Source organism: Carassius auratus, unplaced genomic scaffold (assembly GCF_003368295.1).
Source record: "Carassius auratus strain Wakin unplaced genomic scaffold, ASM336829v1 scaf_tig00214400, whole genome shotgun sequence".
In the NCBI taxonomy this organism is placed as follows: domain Eukaryota; kingdom Metazoa; phylum Chordata; class Actinopteri; order Cypriniformes; family Cyprinidae; genus Carassius; species Carassius auratus.
Genome location: NW_020527643.1, coordinates 416,058 through 433,337, shown reverse-complemented (window position 1 = coordinate 433,337; position 17,280 = coordinate 416,058). Strand labels below are relative to the sequence as shown.

Here is a 17,280-nt window from a genome sequence, read left to right as displayed (position 1 = left end):
TCAAGCCTATAATGATTATTTTGTGTTGATCATCATTGCTTATAATTTGTTTATAAGTATCAGCAATTTTTATGTTTTTTACCATTCTTGATTCTTGCCCCAGGTGCATTTGCATAGTTATGGTGTAGCCATCTGCATTTTTGCCAGCAGGATGGCACACAATAGGTGAATAGCCAGACTTTTGACTATCGGCATAATCTGGTTATTATCACTGCATTTTTCCTGACAAGAACTGTTCTCTTAGAGAGGAGAAGGAAGTTTGACCATTAAAATGACTACCCAAAGTTTTTTTTTTTTAATGGGCTGTTTAGAGGAGGGTAATTTTAGATACAGGTAACGCATTCTCATCCCAAGGCGTCATATACTGACACTTTTGACATTTCGCCAACATCCTACGCACATGGCACCCTCTAGCGTCAATATTAGACGCAGATTATGGGTTAGGGTTAGACCGCTAGGGGCCTTCTGGCCCATATTTATCTGCGTCTAATATTGACGCTAGAGGGTGCCATGTGCGTAGGATGTTGACGAATTGTCAAAAGTGTCAGTATATGACGAATTAGAATATCAAGGAAAAGGTGTTTATCTTTTGTAATTTAAATAAAAAAAGCAAAATTTCTTATATTCTAGATTCATTGCACACAAACTGAAATATTTCAAGAGTTTTTTTTTTTTTTTTTTTTTTTATCTTATGGTTACGACTTTTAGCTTAGGAAAAAAAAATCAATAACTCAAAAAAGAAGAATATTCCATTTTGAGCTTGATTAGTTTGATTAATTTTGAATATAATTACTGGGTACCTTTTGGCCTAGTTAAGAATATGCAGCCACAAAATGGGAAAGACTGCTGACTTGGCAATGATACAGAACACAATTATCAACACCAACAGGGTAAGCCAAAGAAGGTTGTTGCTGAAAGGGCTGGCTGTTCAAAAAGTGCTGTATCAAAATATATTCATAGAAAGTTGACTGGATGGACAAAGTGTGGTAGGAAAAGGTGCACAATCAACAGGGTTGACCACAGCCTTGGAAAGATTGTCAGGAAAATCAGATTCAAGAACTTGGGAGAGCTTCACAAGGAGTGGACAGAAGCCAGAGTCAGCGCATCAAGAGTCACCACACTCAGACTTCTTAAGTAAAAAGTCTACAGCTGTCTCATTCCTAGAACCAAGCCACTCCTGAACCAGAAAAAAACATCAAAGAATTTCACCTGGGGTAAGGAGAAAAAGAACTGGACTGTTGCTCAGTGGTAAAAAAGTCCTCTTTTAGATGAAAGTAAATTTAGCATTTCTTTTGGAAACAAGGTCTGGAGAAGACTGGAGAGGCACAGATTCCAAAGTCCAGTGTGTAATTTCCAAAGTCAGTGATGATTTGGGGTGCCATGACGTCTGCTGCTGTTGGTCCATTAGTGTTTTGTCAAGTCCTAAGTCAATGCAGCCATCTACCAGGAGATTTTGGAGCACTTTATGCTTCCATTTGCTGATAAGCTTTATGGAGATGCTGATTTCATTTTGCAGCAGGACTTCCAAGTGGTTTGCTGACCATGATATTACTGTGCTTGATTGGCCAGCCAACTCGTCTGACCTGAGCCCCATAAGGAATCTATGGGGTATTGTGAAGAGGAAGATAAGTAACATCTGACAAACAATACAGAGGAGCAGAAAGCAACCTGGGCTTCAATTATGCCTCAGCAGTGACACAGGCTGATCGCCTGAGTGCATAATTAAACCTGCTTTGGAAATCTTGAACATTTTTGTTTTGTAATTTTTTTTTTTTTATTGATATTTGAATAAATATATATATTTTTGAGATACTGAATTTTTAATTTTCCTTAACTGTAAGTCATAACCATCAGAATAAATAAAAAGAGATAACTTTTCAATGAATTCAATTTTTTTTTAAATGAATCTGTTTGTGACTAGCTGTACAGAAAACACAGATAAAAGCGTAAAAAAAATTATATGCGCCCAAATGTGATAGGTACTGATTATTTAACATTTAGAATTTAGAAAACAAAACAGTATGTGCAGTTCTGCTCATTGATATCTAGTTTATTAGCTACTCAGTGCCTCAAGCAAAAGTCAAAGATTTGAAAACAGTAATCTGGCAAACTTATAGTCAAATTCTGCAACTAGAGAAGCACTCATTGTATCAGCACAGTTTCTGGGCAGAGTGATTCACATTGAGTCCTGCAACCTTTGTACAGTACAGCCAACCAATCCTATCGGAACTGCTGATTTTCTGCTAGCACTCTCCAGTTTTGTTTGCAATATGCATGAGACAGTCATTGAACAGACTGGTCTGTGAGGATGCCATCTGGGGCTGTGACTAGATTGTACATGAATCATGATTTTTATTTTATTTTATTTTATTTTAGATAATATTATTAGGGCTGGGTATTGTTCAAAATCTTTCGATCCGGTGCCAATTTCGATACCTCAGTTTCGATACCGGTTCCTAACGATACCTTTTTCGATACCATGTTTTAAAATCCATTTCAACATCAACACAAATACATTAAACACAAAACTTTTATTTCTCACCTTAATTAAAACAAATCTGGTAACACTTCACGCTCAGGATAACATTATTAATACAACTGGTTGTGCTTTTTGGATAGGGGTGCGCCATTCAGGGGCGGACTGGGACCAAAAAGACTTTCTGGCCCACAGGAGCCCACCACATCATAACGCAAACGCCCCTGTTTTGATGTCATCTATTAATTTAATATTTAAGTAAACAGTTTGGGGATTTTAACCAATAGGCCAACTGATCCACCGTTGAAAAAAGAAGAAGAAAAAAGAACAGCAGCTGTTCATTTTGCGACTCCTAGTGAGGGATACATGCTCATCAAGACACAAACATTCTTCTAGAACTAACACTTTGCATTCAGTTATCAGATCCATAAAATCATGCATGAAATAGAAGTTTATAAACTCAAACGACAGCTTTATGTGCTTTACAGTTCAAGTCACACAACATTTGCAACGTTTCTGAAATGCTGCTCGCACTTGTTTCTAAATATTGCTGATTCAAGCATTTTAAACAATTCGCACGCGTTCGGAGCTTGCACTCACTCATTGAAAGCACGCAGTGCGAGAAGCATTTCAGACAATGTGCGTACAGAGAATGAATTCATCTTTCGCGTATCGTAACTTCTGAATGAACACATACACACACAATTATATCAAAATAATTGTCTCTGCAAGTATTCTCGTAAACACAGTCGGTTATGTTTTAAGTGAACGTATACAGTGGCCTGCTGCTCAGAGAAATTCGCTGTCTTTTTTTTTTTTTTTTTTTTTTAATTTGCTGATGAACAATCAAACAACACATACAAATAAAATTGAACAATTACAACAATGAAATGACAGTGGATGACAGTAAAAAAAAAAAAAAAAAAAAAAACGAAGGAAGACAGTAAATATATTAAATATTGAAAACAATGAAAAGGGGGGGGGGGTATTACATCAAATTACATTTCACTCAACAAAACATCATACAGTTTCAAAAGTTTTACACTTTTTTTGTTTTTAATTATTTTCAGTGTCTTAATTAAGTAGTTGAAGTCACATAGAAAATTATTTAATTTGGGTTCTCTTAGAGCAAACTTGCATTTATGAATAAAGTATTTTGCCAATAGAATAAATATGTTTCCAATATATTCTATTTTATGATTACAGTGAGAAAAATAACAAATTACATCTCTCATTTCAAAATCAATATCTAATTTTAGTTTTGAAACAAGGAATTTTGACAATTCCATCCAAAATTGATTAACAAGGGAACAATTAAAGAAAAGATGATCAATTGACTCAGTATTGCTTTTACAGAAATTACATTTCAAATTAACATTACCAAATTTAGATGTGATTTCATTAGTGGGATATATATTATGCAAAATTCTTAAGTGTAGTTCTTTCACCTTGTTGGGGATACAAAATTTGTAAGGCAAGAGCCATGCTTTTTTCCAATTAATATTTTCTATCAGAGAATTCCAAAAAAATTTCCCCCTCGGGGTAATTCGTTTTCTTGACTGAAACACATTTCTTATAATTTTATTACTACATTTTGGGTCGTAAATACTCTTGTCTTCAATCAGAAATTTCTGTTCACTCTTTACAATCTCTTCAAATGATAAATGACATTTCATTAGATGAACAAGACCATTTGGTATAGCTTTTACCATTGTAAGAAATTCCTTATGAATGACAGGGAAATTATGTTTAGACATGAAATCATTATAAGAATAAAAATTCCCTTGTGGGTCTAACAAATCACAAAGATAATCAATTCCCTTTTCATGCCAATTATTAAAAAAAATTGACTTGTTCTTTGCAAGAATAGTTTCATTATTCCATAGCTTTACTTTATGTGGGGAAAAATTGTGGACGAAGCAAAGTTTCCATTCCAACAGCGCCTGTTCGTGGAATTTAGAAAGTTTTATAGGGAGCTTAGAAGGAGAGAAATTACAGGTGAGCAAAAAATTAAACCCACCCACCTTTTTAAAGATATTGTGTGGGATAAAATACCAAATAGACTCTGGAAAATTGACACAACTCTTTACCCAATTCAATTTGAAAGTATTATTAACATCGAAAAAATCAAGCATTTCAAAACCTCCCTCAGCTTTTATACCACATAAAACCTGTTTCTTCAGATACTGATGTTTGTTTTTCCAAAAAAAACTTAAATAATAAGCAATTAATCTGTTTACAGGTATTTTCATGGACAAATAATGAAAAAGATGGATATATAAAACGAGCTAGACCTTCAGCTTTTATTAAAAGAACTCTACCAAGAAAAGATAAATCTCTTTGAAGCCAATTGTTAAATATTGTTTTAGCTTTTTTTATTTTAGGAAGAAAATTCAAATCTTGTCTAAGAGATATTTTTTTTGAGATATGAATACCAAGATATTTAACATTATCTTTAATGGGTATATTATTCACAGAAGTTTCAAGAGAGTCATATAAACAAAGAATTTCGCATTTAGGAATATTTAAAGTTAGACCAGAAGCCTCTGAAAATGCATTAATTGTTTCAAGAGCCTTACCAACCTGATTTGTATCCTCTAAAAACAGGGTTGTATCATCCGCAAGTTGTGAAATTTTTATCTCACGGCCAAAAATGGACACCCCTTTAATATCAGGATTATTGCGAATACTCAAAGAGAGTAGTTCCACAACTAAAACAAACAAAAAAGGAGAGATTCCACAACCTTGCCTCACTCCCCTACTAATAGGAAATCTATTAGAAGTATCAAATTGTAAAAGAACCGAGCTATTGATGTCCTTATATATCATTTTAACAAATTTGATAAAGTTATCACCAAAGCCAAACAACTCTAATGTCAAGAAAAGAAATTTATGTTCAATAGTGTCGAACGCTTTGTAGAAGTCTAGAAATAGTATGATTGCATCCGAATTAATATGATGTGAATAATCTATGAGATCTAAAATTAGTCTTATATTACAGCTTATATGTCGTTTAGGCATAAAACCTGTTGACAAAAACTAATGACATAATTTTATAATCTAAATTTAGTAATGTGATTGGCCTCCAATTGTCAAGTGAGAGAAGATCTTTATCTGGTTTTGGTATTAGGGTGACGAGCCCTTGTTTCATAGAAGTACTTAATTCTTCATTAATAATACAATCTTTGTACATTCTAAGTAGTGGCATCTTGATAGTTTCCCAAAAGTGTGCATAAAACTCAATGGTTAGGCCATCTGAGCCAGGGGATTTGCCATTCTTCATAGACTTCATTGCGTTAGTAAGTTCGGTTACAGTAAGGTCCTTTTCACAAACCGTTTTAAACTAATTTGAAATTACTGGAATGTAATGTTTAATTTTTTGAAGAAAGGAATTCACATAATTTACATTATAATTTGAACTATATAATTTATTAAAAAAAGAATAAACATAATTATTTATTTCAGAGGGGTTTTTGTTAATATTACCATCAATTCTTAAAGCCGTTACAGAGTTTCTTTTTATATTTCTTTTTTCCAAAGAAAAGAAATAGCTCGTATTTTTCTCACCCATTTCCAACCATTTAGCCCTGGATCTTATAAAGGCACCTTTGGCTAAATCAAGGTAAAGATCATCTATTTCATTTTGCAAATCAGATAAATAAGTTTCCTCTTCTGTGCTAAGATATTCTTTAGACAATAACTTTTCAAGATCATTAAGAAGAACTTGACATCTTTGGGAATTTACCCTTTTAAGTTCTTTACCTCTACGCATTGCCAGTTGTCTAACTTTAAATTTGAAAAATTCCCATCTTTGGATATGGCTCATAGATTCATCCTCCAGAATAGAAGCAGTTTTTTTAACACAATCTACAAATTTTGTATCTGAAAGTAACTTATTATTAAATTTCCAATACCCACGAATTCTTTTACAACTATTTGTATTGCCAATTAAAGAAATTAAGATTAATTTGTGATCAGATAAAGGAGCATAAGTAATCAAAGTATCCAAAACAAAATGAACTGCATTAGTAGAAAGGAGCCAAAAATCAATTCGAGATTTATGAGTAAGAGCATTATTTGTCCATGTATATTCCTTATCATGAGGATGTAAAAAGCGCCAAACATCAGTGACCTGTAAGTCATCACAAAGCAACTCAAAAACCTTAGATGTACTGCTCTTTGAGGGGTGTCTATCCACAGAGTCATTTGGGGCTTCGTTAAAGTCTCCTCCTATCAATAAATAAGCATCTGTGTGTTTACTTTTTAGATTTATAAGTATCAAAGTAAGTTTTTTAAACATAGATACATTTAAGATGTTTTTGTTATGACCGTAAACATTGCAAATGATAAATTTCGTATTGTCAATATTTAATATTATTATAATCCATCTCCCTTCACCAGAATAAATTATCTCCACTATATCACCTTTCAATTTATTGAGGAAAATAGCGACCCCTGCAGAATGGTTTGTTCCATGACAAAAAAAAGCAGAATCACCCCACTGTGACTTCCAAAACTTTATATCATTATCGCAAGAGTGAGTTTCCTGAAACAAAATAATTTGAGCCTCCCTTTGTTTAACGAAAAGAAAAAGTGCCTTCCTTTTATCGATATCCCTTAGTCCTCTAACATTAAGAGAAATAAGATCTAATCTCCCAAAATTAAAAGCTGTCATCCAACAGAAAGAACAATGAGGGAAAAAAATAAATAAATAAAAATAAGAGAGAAAAGGACCTCCCAAATAAGGTTAAGTTTCTCGTAACAAAGAAATAAATAGACCCATCGGGATCTTACATGCAACAAGATGTCAACAAATATTACAACAATCACATTTTGAGTTGTTAGGGATTATGAAATGTCTAATGAACTTCAAACAACTATCAGTTTGTGTCCATTGTCACTCAGTGTAACTAAACGTCAACATTAACCCTTTTACCTTCAATGTAAGCAAAGGCACCTATGAATGACGCTCTTTTGCCTTCTTCTCTGGCTTTCTGAACCAAGGGCCAAGCTTTGGCCCGAACCGCTCTTTCATCAGGTGACAAATCTTCTTTTAGACGGAGATGGGCGTCCTTCAGAAACTTGGAGCCTTTTGCATCTCTCCATACGATATCACGATAGTGACGCATGCTGAATTGAATGATTATGCTTCTCGCATTGTTACCGTCTTTCCTCTTTCCAATTCTGTGCACGGAATCCACCACCTCCGGTAGCTTTCCAGCAATTTTCGGAGAGATCTTGCCAAGGATGTTGATCACCAGATCCCGAGTGTTTTCCTGTTGATCTTCCTCCTTCATCCCCTGCAGTCTCAGCCCCCATCTTCGTCGATAGCTATTCGCCTCCAGTAGTTGAAGTTTGAGTTGTTTGTTTTCCTCTCTCAGATCTATGGTCTTCTTTTCCAGCGCAACAATTCTCCCGTTGTGGTTAGCGGTATCTTTAAGTAATTTTTCAACAGTTTCATTCATGAAAGCCATGGCATGATCAGTGTTTCTCACCGTTGTCTCCATAGAAGAAACCTTTTCGAAAATAACTTCACATTTTGCCGAGAGAGACTGGATAGCGGCCATAACCTTATTAAGGTCAGAATCAGGAGAAGTAATCTTTCCTTTTTTTGCAGCTGGGCTTTTAGCTGGAGTACAAGGTAGAGGAGTTGCTAAGACTTTCTCTGATTCGACGGATTCAGTAGAAACATTGGACAAATCTGTCAGCATTGCCTCATCGGGACATGATGCGAAGAGTTGGGATGGAGCGATATTTCCATTTTTCTCCATGCTCGTTTCAAAGTTATGTTTCGCTTTGCGTTTGCCCATATGACCGAATTTTCAAACAAAGTTAATGTTAATCCATAATATCATTAGCAGAATAGGAAGAGAAATTTAATTTTCCTCACTTATTGCATGTAAATCACGATGATGTCTGAGGATTAAGAACGCAGCATGTCTGCTTGGAATGGCGCCATCTTGGCCTCCTGTCTCTCTCTTTCAGTTTTTTTAGACGACGTGAAAGGGGGTGTGTTTCAAGATACACAATGGAGTAGACCAAACTAAACAGGGAGGGAGGGTAAAACACTCATCCAAACAAATGCTTCATTAACACCGGCTTTGGTTGCAATACTCTTATCGCATATGTTGCACTTTGCTGACTCGGCATCCACTTTTATAAAGTGTAGCCACACTTTAGACCTCTTTGGCATTGTAAAACGGAAACGTTTTGAGAAAAAACAACTACAGTTGTGTTGTGTGACTGCGAGTATCTTCAGAAATGCTCCCCGTCACGTCACGTGGTGGTGGACAGCCAATCACGGCAAATGTAGGTCCTTACATGCACATATGCTACAAGCTCACACAGACACAGCCGCTTGGCAAAAAAAAAAAAAAAAAAAAAAAAAATTCCGCCCGCTTGGCATTTGGAACCGAACTTTGGCACCGAAAGATAAACTCATAGTATCTAAGTTTTTCATTCGATACCATAAAGGCATCGAAGTTCGGTACCCAGCCCTAGATATTATATTAGGTTAGGTTAGGTTAGGTTGAATTGAAGTCTTAAGTGTAGTGGTGTATTTAAACACTCTGAGGAGCTGCTGTCTCTGGTTTGGTAAAATACTGTCTTTGTCTTGCAGTGTTTAATTTTGTTTGCTAGTCCTCACTAGGTTGATTGTAAGGCTCAGGGAAACTAGATCTAAGAATTAAGAAGAGGAACCCCAGACTCAAGTGGATGTAATTCTATTTTATCAGGGATGTGAGTAGGTATTTTTTTTTTATTCCAGTGCTTTCACCTCAAGTCCTTATGTTTATGAATGATCATTTTTGTCACTATTCTGGTCGACCTATCTAAATTATAAGGAGACCTTTCTCTTTCTTGTCTCTTTTAACCCGATCATGAACATAAACTATGGCAGTCAACTTTCACGTTGGATTTGCCTGAAGCCTCTTTAGGTGATAACTATGAGCCACTCTGGAAGGCTGAACAACATCTCAAACATTTACCATAATCTTTTTTTTTTTTTTTTTTGGTGTCAGGACTGTGCCTGAAACCATATGACCATATGGTCATCACACAGAAACACTGATTCGGAATGCAGATGTGTTAAAAATGTGTGCTTTGTACGTGCTGTGCAACAAAAATATTTCTCCCAGTGTGAGGTATTATGCTCTGTACCACTCTTAGTTTTGTCTGCAATTATGTCTCACAGACTCTCATCACCACTAACAACCAGCACTCCACTGGTTCTTTGACAGGTTCTATTATTAACCCTATAAATAGTATCGTATTTGACACACAGATTTATCTACTTTAATCTACTTAAGGAATTTTAATCAGAGTTTTATATATATATATAGTTTTTTTTTTTTTATCAAGTAAAAAGGGCTTTGAGGTCAAAAGGTTTAAAATACATGGCCCCTCATTGTGGGTGATTTCTATATATTTTTATATTTTATATTTTTTTATGTTAAATTATGACTAGCAAATTTGCTATATCAGGCTTTTGAGGAACATCTACATCTTTCTCTCTGTCTTAATTGTATTGCATTAGATCATACATTATCTCCCTGTAATATAAATTGTTGGGGGAAAATAGAATGACAACTCATGTGTTGTATGCATTTTGTGCACCAATTATGTGCACCAGTGCATATTTTGCTAGGTTTGGTCTCTGAATTATATAAATATGTCTGTTATTTCAGGCTTTACAGGCTAAATGCAAAATTTGCTTTTGATTGATTTTGAAAACTGTTTGCTGTAGTTAAGTCCACAGTGTAATTGGTTATTGGAATGTGTGAAAGTTGGGTATATGGTTTGTTTCCGTTGCTTTGGTTTTATGTGTATTAGCTGAACTTCAGTAAAGTTATAAACCATGTATACTTTTCAGTGGGTGTGCAAACATATACATACATATATATATATATATATATGTGTTTTTTAGAGTTGTAAATATGGATTTTAATAAATCTATCAGTTTCTATAGACCAATTAAAAAACTCTGATTCATTGTTTTATTAATGTCACCATTAAAAATGTTAATGGAAATTTCTACATGAAAAATTATAGGATATTTATTACTTTAGGCAATTATTACTGTCAATTATTATTCTGGTGCTTACTTTTTTTTTTTTTTTTTTTTTTCGTTTTTCATAATCCATCATATTTAGTGCAAAATGGTCTTTAATACATACCTTGACTATTTTAAAATATTTTTTTACTGTTTATTTTTTGTGGTATTTAACTTTTGAATCATCCACCCCTGGCATTCAGTTGCACAATGAATTACCATCAACTGCAGATTTTAGTTTGTTATTTTGTCAGCATGTGATTTAACTCAGTCAGCAAGTTTGCAACAGTTGGAGTAAAATGACATTCAAGGCCACATCTAATGAATTACATATACTCAGAAATCAAGGGTGTCTTGCAGACCCTCACTTATTGTGTGAGCATTTGAATGTTAAAGTATGCAACATTATTTCATCGACACTCCCACACATTGTCATTCAGATCATCCGTGTATATCCCGCAGGTTTCCCAGCAGCCTTTAGAGTGGGGCTTATGGGCCATTACACCCAACTAATTGTAATCTATTTGCCTGCAGTGTTGAGTGCAACAGCAGTATACTGAATGAATGTTGTACCCCTCAGCAATATTCACTTCCTTATTTTTGCCAGAAATCAGGAAGTTTGATGGCCACACTGCAGTAGAGTTAAGGTCTTTGCACACGGAGTCCGAAATCTTTGCATGCACTTTTTTTTTTTTTTTTTTCGTATTCACCATCCTTTCCTATCAAAACGCATGCTAAGCATGCAAAAATGCATAAAATCTAACCTGTTCCAAATTTTTATGACGGACAAAAGTTTCGGAGGCAGCGTGTAAACATGATTGACACAACATGAGGTCTTATTTATTTTTCAATGTGCGAAAATGTAATGTAATGCAATAGGCTAAAATTTGTGCATTGTTACTTTTGATGTGAAACAAAGTCAAAATGATGTCCATTACATTAGGAAATTTAGTCAATAAAGTTGGCGCTAAAGTTAATCGCTGTGGTTTAAACTGGTTATTTACCTTGCATAATTAAACACATAGCAAAAGACTCGTGACAGTTTTATTTTTGTTCTATAGGCTGATGATCCTGCATTCTGCTGCACACTCACCATTAACTGGACAGGGGTGGGAATTACAGTTAAAAGTTACAATAGATCACCCTCAGTGTAATCTGTCAAAGTGACGGACAGGCTTCAGATTTTTACATCACTGTAAAAAAAAAAAAAAAAATCTGTAAGTGACAGAAAATTGTAAGGTAAGTCTCTGGTCTCCCCAGAATGTGTCTCTAAAGTTCAAATTACTCCGTAGATATTTTATTATAGCATGTCAGAGTTTCAGTGTACATGTACCTTTAAATCAAATTGAGCTGCTGCTTCCACCCCCTTTGCTGAAGAGGGCAAGTTTTTACAGCTCACGCTTCAGACACTCTGTCAGCACCAAAACTGAAATCTCACACACCCAAAATGTCAGAAATTATTTATGAAATATGCAGAGAGTGATTGTTTTTAGGATAAAACTAACAACATAGCTCTGCTCTCTGTGAATACAGTCAGAGACAGTGGTAATTTAAGCCACATTATAGCTTTACGGCATACTAACATGCACATCCGGAAATGCAATTTGGAAATATTAAGAAAATATGTGGCTGCTATTGTTCTAGTTGAGATGTTTGAACATGGACAGCTGGTATTGATCCATCTTTCAGATTCAGCTTCTATGTAAATCCTGTGAACTGACCCTTTTTTATAAAGCAATCTGGCATAAAATGATTTGCACAAATATGCCTCTATAAGATTCTTCAGCATATTTCCTTCCATAAATGAAACTGGAAGGAAATCCTAAGTGTTCTCAGTGGCTAAGATGCTGAGGGTCTTTGGAGACTCTCACTTTTACATCATTTTAAATATAAAAAAAATAGAACGAGTCAATCTTTTGTTAGTTATCTGGCTCGGCTCAGTGTCCTTCTTCAGTTCTCTCTTCACAGCAGTTCAGTCAGTGTACTGTTTGAGTAAATGATTTACTCCGGGATATTGGTTTGTTTAACTCAGAGGGAGTGTCAGCCACATTAAAATTGTAACTGACCCTCTGATGTCACATGGATTACTTTGATGATGTTTTTCTTACCTTTCTGGACATGGACAGTATACCGTGCATACACTTTCAATGGAGGGACTGAGAGCTCTCGGACTAAATCTAAAATATCTTAAACTGAAACTGGGTGAACTAACCCTTTAATATTTAATTGGTCCTCTATTGTTTTTGCATGTGTTCATAATTTCTTTGTATGACTGCATGGTCAAAATTTATGACCACATTGGCATGTTGGCATGTTTCAATGCATTATTATGACAAATAACACAATTTATTCTGAGCACTACTATATGTTAGTTTTATGACTTTCCAACTGCCTGTCAAAGCATGCTGCTAAAACAAGTCACTTTCATGAGGATTGTGGGCTTTCCTGTAGTTGTTGGAGGTGGAGCCATTGATGGATTTCATGTTCACATCAGTGCTCCAACTGTAAAGGAGTAGACCTACCAATAGATATCCATTTGTGATAATTTAGCAAAATGCAAAACATTTTTTTAAATAAATGTAAAAAGTAAAATATTTCAGTATCTTAATTAAATTATTTTTTTATTGTAGTTACATTAAATGATTAGTGTTATACTGCTGTGACTTCACATGAGCAGGCTCAATATTGGCTGAACTTTAATTAGAGTGGAGCATAGCATTTAATTATCATGCAAAACTACAAAACTGACAAGAGCAGCTCCGGTGGAAGACTGATTAGATGACATATATCTGTGTCCCTGTAAGGTACTAAACCACATGTAAAGACCCGAAACACATGAAACCTAGAAGTAATGGTCCAGCCCAATTCTGTACACATAGCAGGGGTTCGCTCAAAATGCGGTTAGGGAGTGCTGAAAATTTACAGTGTGTGTTCAGTTACAGAATGCAGTTGTCACTCTTGTAAGTAACTGAACTCTGTGTACACAACCATATTAAAGACTGGCTGTTCTGCTTTGTAAAGGTGGCCCAAACTCCCATAAAGGGAGATGTTTGTGCAGTTCACTTTAACGTTATATTCCATACTGGTTATGTGTTAAATAATTTGTTTATATGCGGACACATCAGCAGACATTTATATTATTTTCTTTTGTTTGGCCATTTAATGCTTTCCAGACCTGAATCAAGTACATCTTCTGCACATGAGAATATCCGACCATGCAATATGATACTTTCGTTCAAAAAATACTGTGGCACCTGTGGTATTTTGAGGCTTGAACAATCGCAATACAACCGTAGTACCGCTATCCCCTGAAACCCTAGTTTAGTCCTGGTCTTTGCATTGCTCATTTTCTTGTTAACGACATGGTGTTTATTATGGAATCACTAAGTTACACTACAGCATCTATTCTAAGTCTCTATTTATCTGTTAACGTTTATTTACAAAGCATTTTCCTTTTCAGTAATATGCTTTATCTGCTAATACAGGGCTCTTGTAAGATTTTATTATCTGGAGAAAAAAAAGCCAACTTTATTTGCAGTGGATGCTATGGCAGTTGAGTAATTGCATCTTATATTTAGACTCTAAAATTAAGTATCACATCAGAGCTTTATTGAAAAGATTCAAAGAAATGACAGCCCCTACTGCTGATTAGAACCCGTAAGGGAAGGCTCTAAAAGAGACCGCTCTAAAAGATATAAATCAATTAATTTCCCTACTCACAGCCAAATCCTGAGATAGTAACTGCTCTGTCAAATGTGATGAGACATCTGACCAACATTTAATCAACCTTGCAGAAGTAGAGATTAATTTAAAAACAGGACAAGTGGAAAGATTGGATTACACTTAGAGCTGACCCTTGCTTATCAGAGCACTGGTATCTTCTGTCTGGACATTACTTTGTTCGTTCTTTTAACACTCAATGTTAAACAATGTTTGTTCTAGTCAGTAAGCCATTTGTTTAGCACAAGCTACAGTAGGTTAAATGCTACTAATCGTTTTTTTTTATTTATTTTTTTATCTAGTTTTTCTTCTTCTTTTGTGTATTGTTAGTACATGCAATTTTCGGAGTGGGCAAGAAGTGAGACTGTTTTCCAAAAATTTTCTCACATGCTATAACATAGTAATGGAATCTAACATCCAAAGAAAGAATATACCATGTAATAAAAAGCAAATAAAAAAATCCATTGAAACAGTATCTGAAATCTTTCTCCATTTTCTGTATTAGTAAATGTTATTAAATACCATATTTTAGTCTGACGGACTGCTTAGAAACACTTACATGCATGCCCTCTGGTGCACTTTGCAGTAATGTAGTGAAAATAACATTTTGACATCTTGCAATCACTGTCCTTATTTTATTTTATTTTATTTTATTTTATTTCATTTTTTTTTTTTTTTTTTTAAAAAGAAGAAAAACAGTCAGTTTATGGGGCCTAATCATAAGGTCTTGCTGTGTACATGCAGACCAATAGAACCGCAATGGTCTGATTATGTAATTTAGTTTAATTTAGTTCATTAATCACACAACAATACTGACAAAAAAAGCACTGACTGCTTTTTTTTATTTATTTATTATTTTGTTCTTGAATATGGTTTACTTGATTAATTAAAATACATTTAGTAGCGATTACTTCAGGAATACTTGAACACTGTTTTTATTTAATGTAACTATTTATATTAACCTGTTAACTGTCACCCGTCCACTCTGTGGGACGCCTACATTTACTTCACTATATTACAATTAAATCTAATCTAATTTTGACAAACTATATATCGTTGGAAAGGTCTAAGACTCCCAAATATATATTTCACCAGTGTTTTTTGCTAAAAAATATGTAGGAAAAGTAATCGATTAATTTATGACAAGAGTGCACCCTCAAAAATCTAAATTATAACTGGAGTTTTGACCTTTGTTTAAAAAAGAAGACTTGTTTGTTGCCTTTTTCTCTATCACATTTTAGAAATCATCAGAAGTTATATATTGACTGAAAACTTAAAATCTCAAAATTCATCCTTTAATGCTTAACTTGAAGTAGTGTTCTCTGTTTAGTTTTCTAAATCCACCATTTACTTAGTTTTCTAATATCAGAGCTTTGACTTGGCAGTTAGTGCAGAACACTATGCCCTGATCTCATTGCCCCTTTTTCATGAATATAGCTAATTTTTAAAAAAGGGTCAAAAGTTAACATTTATAATAATTATAAAAAATAAAAATAACATATATATATATATATATATATATATATATATATATATATATATATATATATATATATTGTTGCTGTTGTTTGTAATCACTTTAAGCACCCTCGACTGGCTAGCATTTTGTTGAACAGATGAGAAGGTTGACTGAGCAGTTTCAAAGTGAAAATTCTAGCAAACATTATTTAATGTCATAATTTTACTTCATAACTTTCTCAATGCAAGAATCACTGACTCTGAATGGTAGCTGGAAAAATACTTGATCGGCAGCAAATCCAGCAGTGCAGAAGTCAAGTGCTCAGCATTATTTGTCTTTTCTGTACCTTGTGTCATTATTTCACCCCTGAAATTTCCACTGGGGATTAGGCTGTACAACAGCATTCCTTATGAAGAAATTCCCATGACATTTAGGGTAGAATGTGTTCACTACATGGGAGGACAGGAAGTATGTGCATGCTTGCCTTCCCGTATGGCATGTCTAGAGGCATTTTTCATTCAGGCAGAATTGTGCTTGAATTGCTTCATTTAAAATTGCACTGAACCGCAAGTGTGCACACAGACGTTTCAGAGTGATGGTGGCAATTAAAGGGGGGGTGAAATGCTCGTTTTCACTCAATATCCTGTTAATCTTGAGTACCTATAGAGTAGTACTGCATCCTTCATAACTCCAAAAAGTCTTTAGTTTTATTATATTCATAAGAGAAAGATAGTCTGTACCGATTTTTCCCGGAAAAAACGCGACCGACTGGAGGCGTGACGTGTGGGCGGAGCTAAAGAATCACGAGCGCCAGTAGGCTTTTGCGTTGAGAGCATGTGACGTGACATTCAGCCAAGTATGGTGACCCATACTCAGAATTTGTGCTCTGCATTTAACCCATCCAAAGTGCACACACACAGAGCAGTGAACACACACACACACTGTGAACACACACCCGGAGCAGTGGGCAGCCATTTATGCTGCGGCACCCGGGGAGCAGTTGGGGGTTCGATGCCTTGCTCAAGGGCACCTAAGTCATGGTATTGAAGGTGGAGAGAGAACTGTACATGCACTTCCCCCACCCACAATTCCTGCTGGCCCGGGACTCGAACTCACAACCTTTTGATTGGGAGTCCGACACTCTAACCATTAGGCCACGACTGTGGAAGCTGTGACATTAACGTGAGGGAAAAAACATCATCCAAAACAAACCATGGCTTACAGTCAGATTCAGCCCTTTATTTATGATCCAGAATCAGATCCCGAGGCTGAAACTGAACGAGAGCAGCAGCAGCAACGACTCGCTCCGAGCGGGGCTCGAACCCAAGTCTCCGGCATGGGAGGGGATGCACTAACAAGGAGGCAGAGATATTTTAAGCAGTTTTACTCACCACCTGCGGTTCCAACACACAATCGTGACCCTTTTTCGTTGGGATTGCATCATCCTTAAGAAATAAACTATACGCAAATTCGTCGTCAAACTGGGCCTTGTTTGTTAAACAAGCATCTTCGAAATGCAGGGAACAAACAAAAACACTTGCACAACTCCGTTGATGCTCTGTAAAAATAAACTCC

At 35.2% G+C, this 17,280-nt stretch overlaps 1 protein-coding gene across 2 annotated transcripts in view; it reads left to right on the top strand.

Annotated features, from left to right (window-relative positions):
* LOC113091948 (CUB and sushi domain-containing protein 1) overlaps nucleotides 1–17,280 on the top strand; it is a 546,185-nt gene that overhangs the window by 248,997 nt on the left and 279,908 nt on the right. The gene's annotated exons all lie outside the window — the stretch shown is intronic.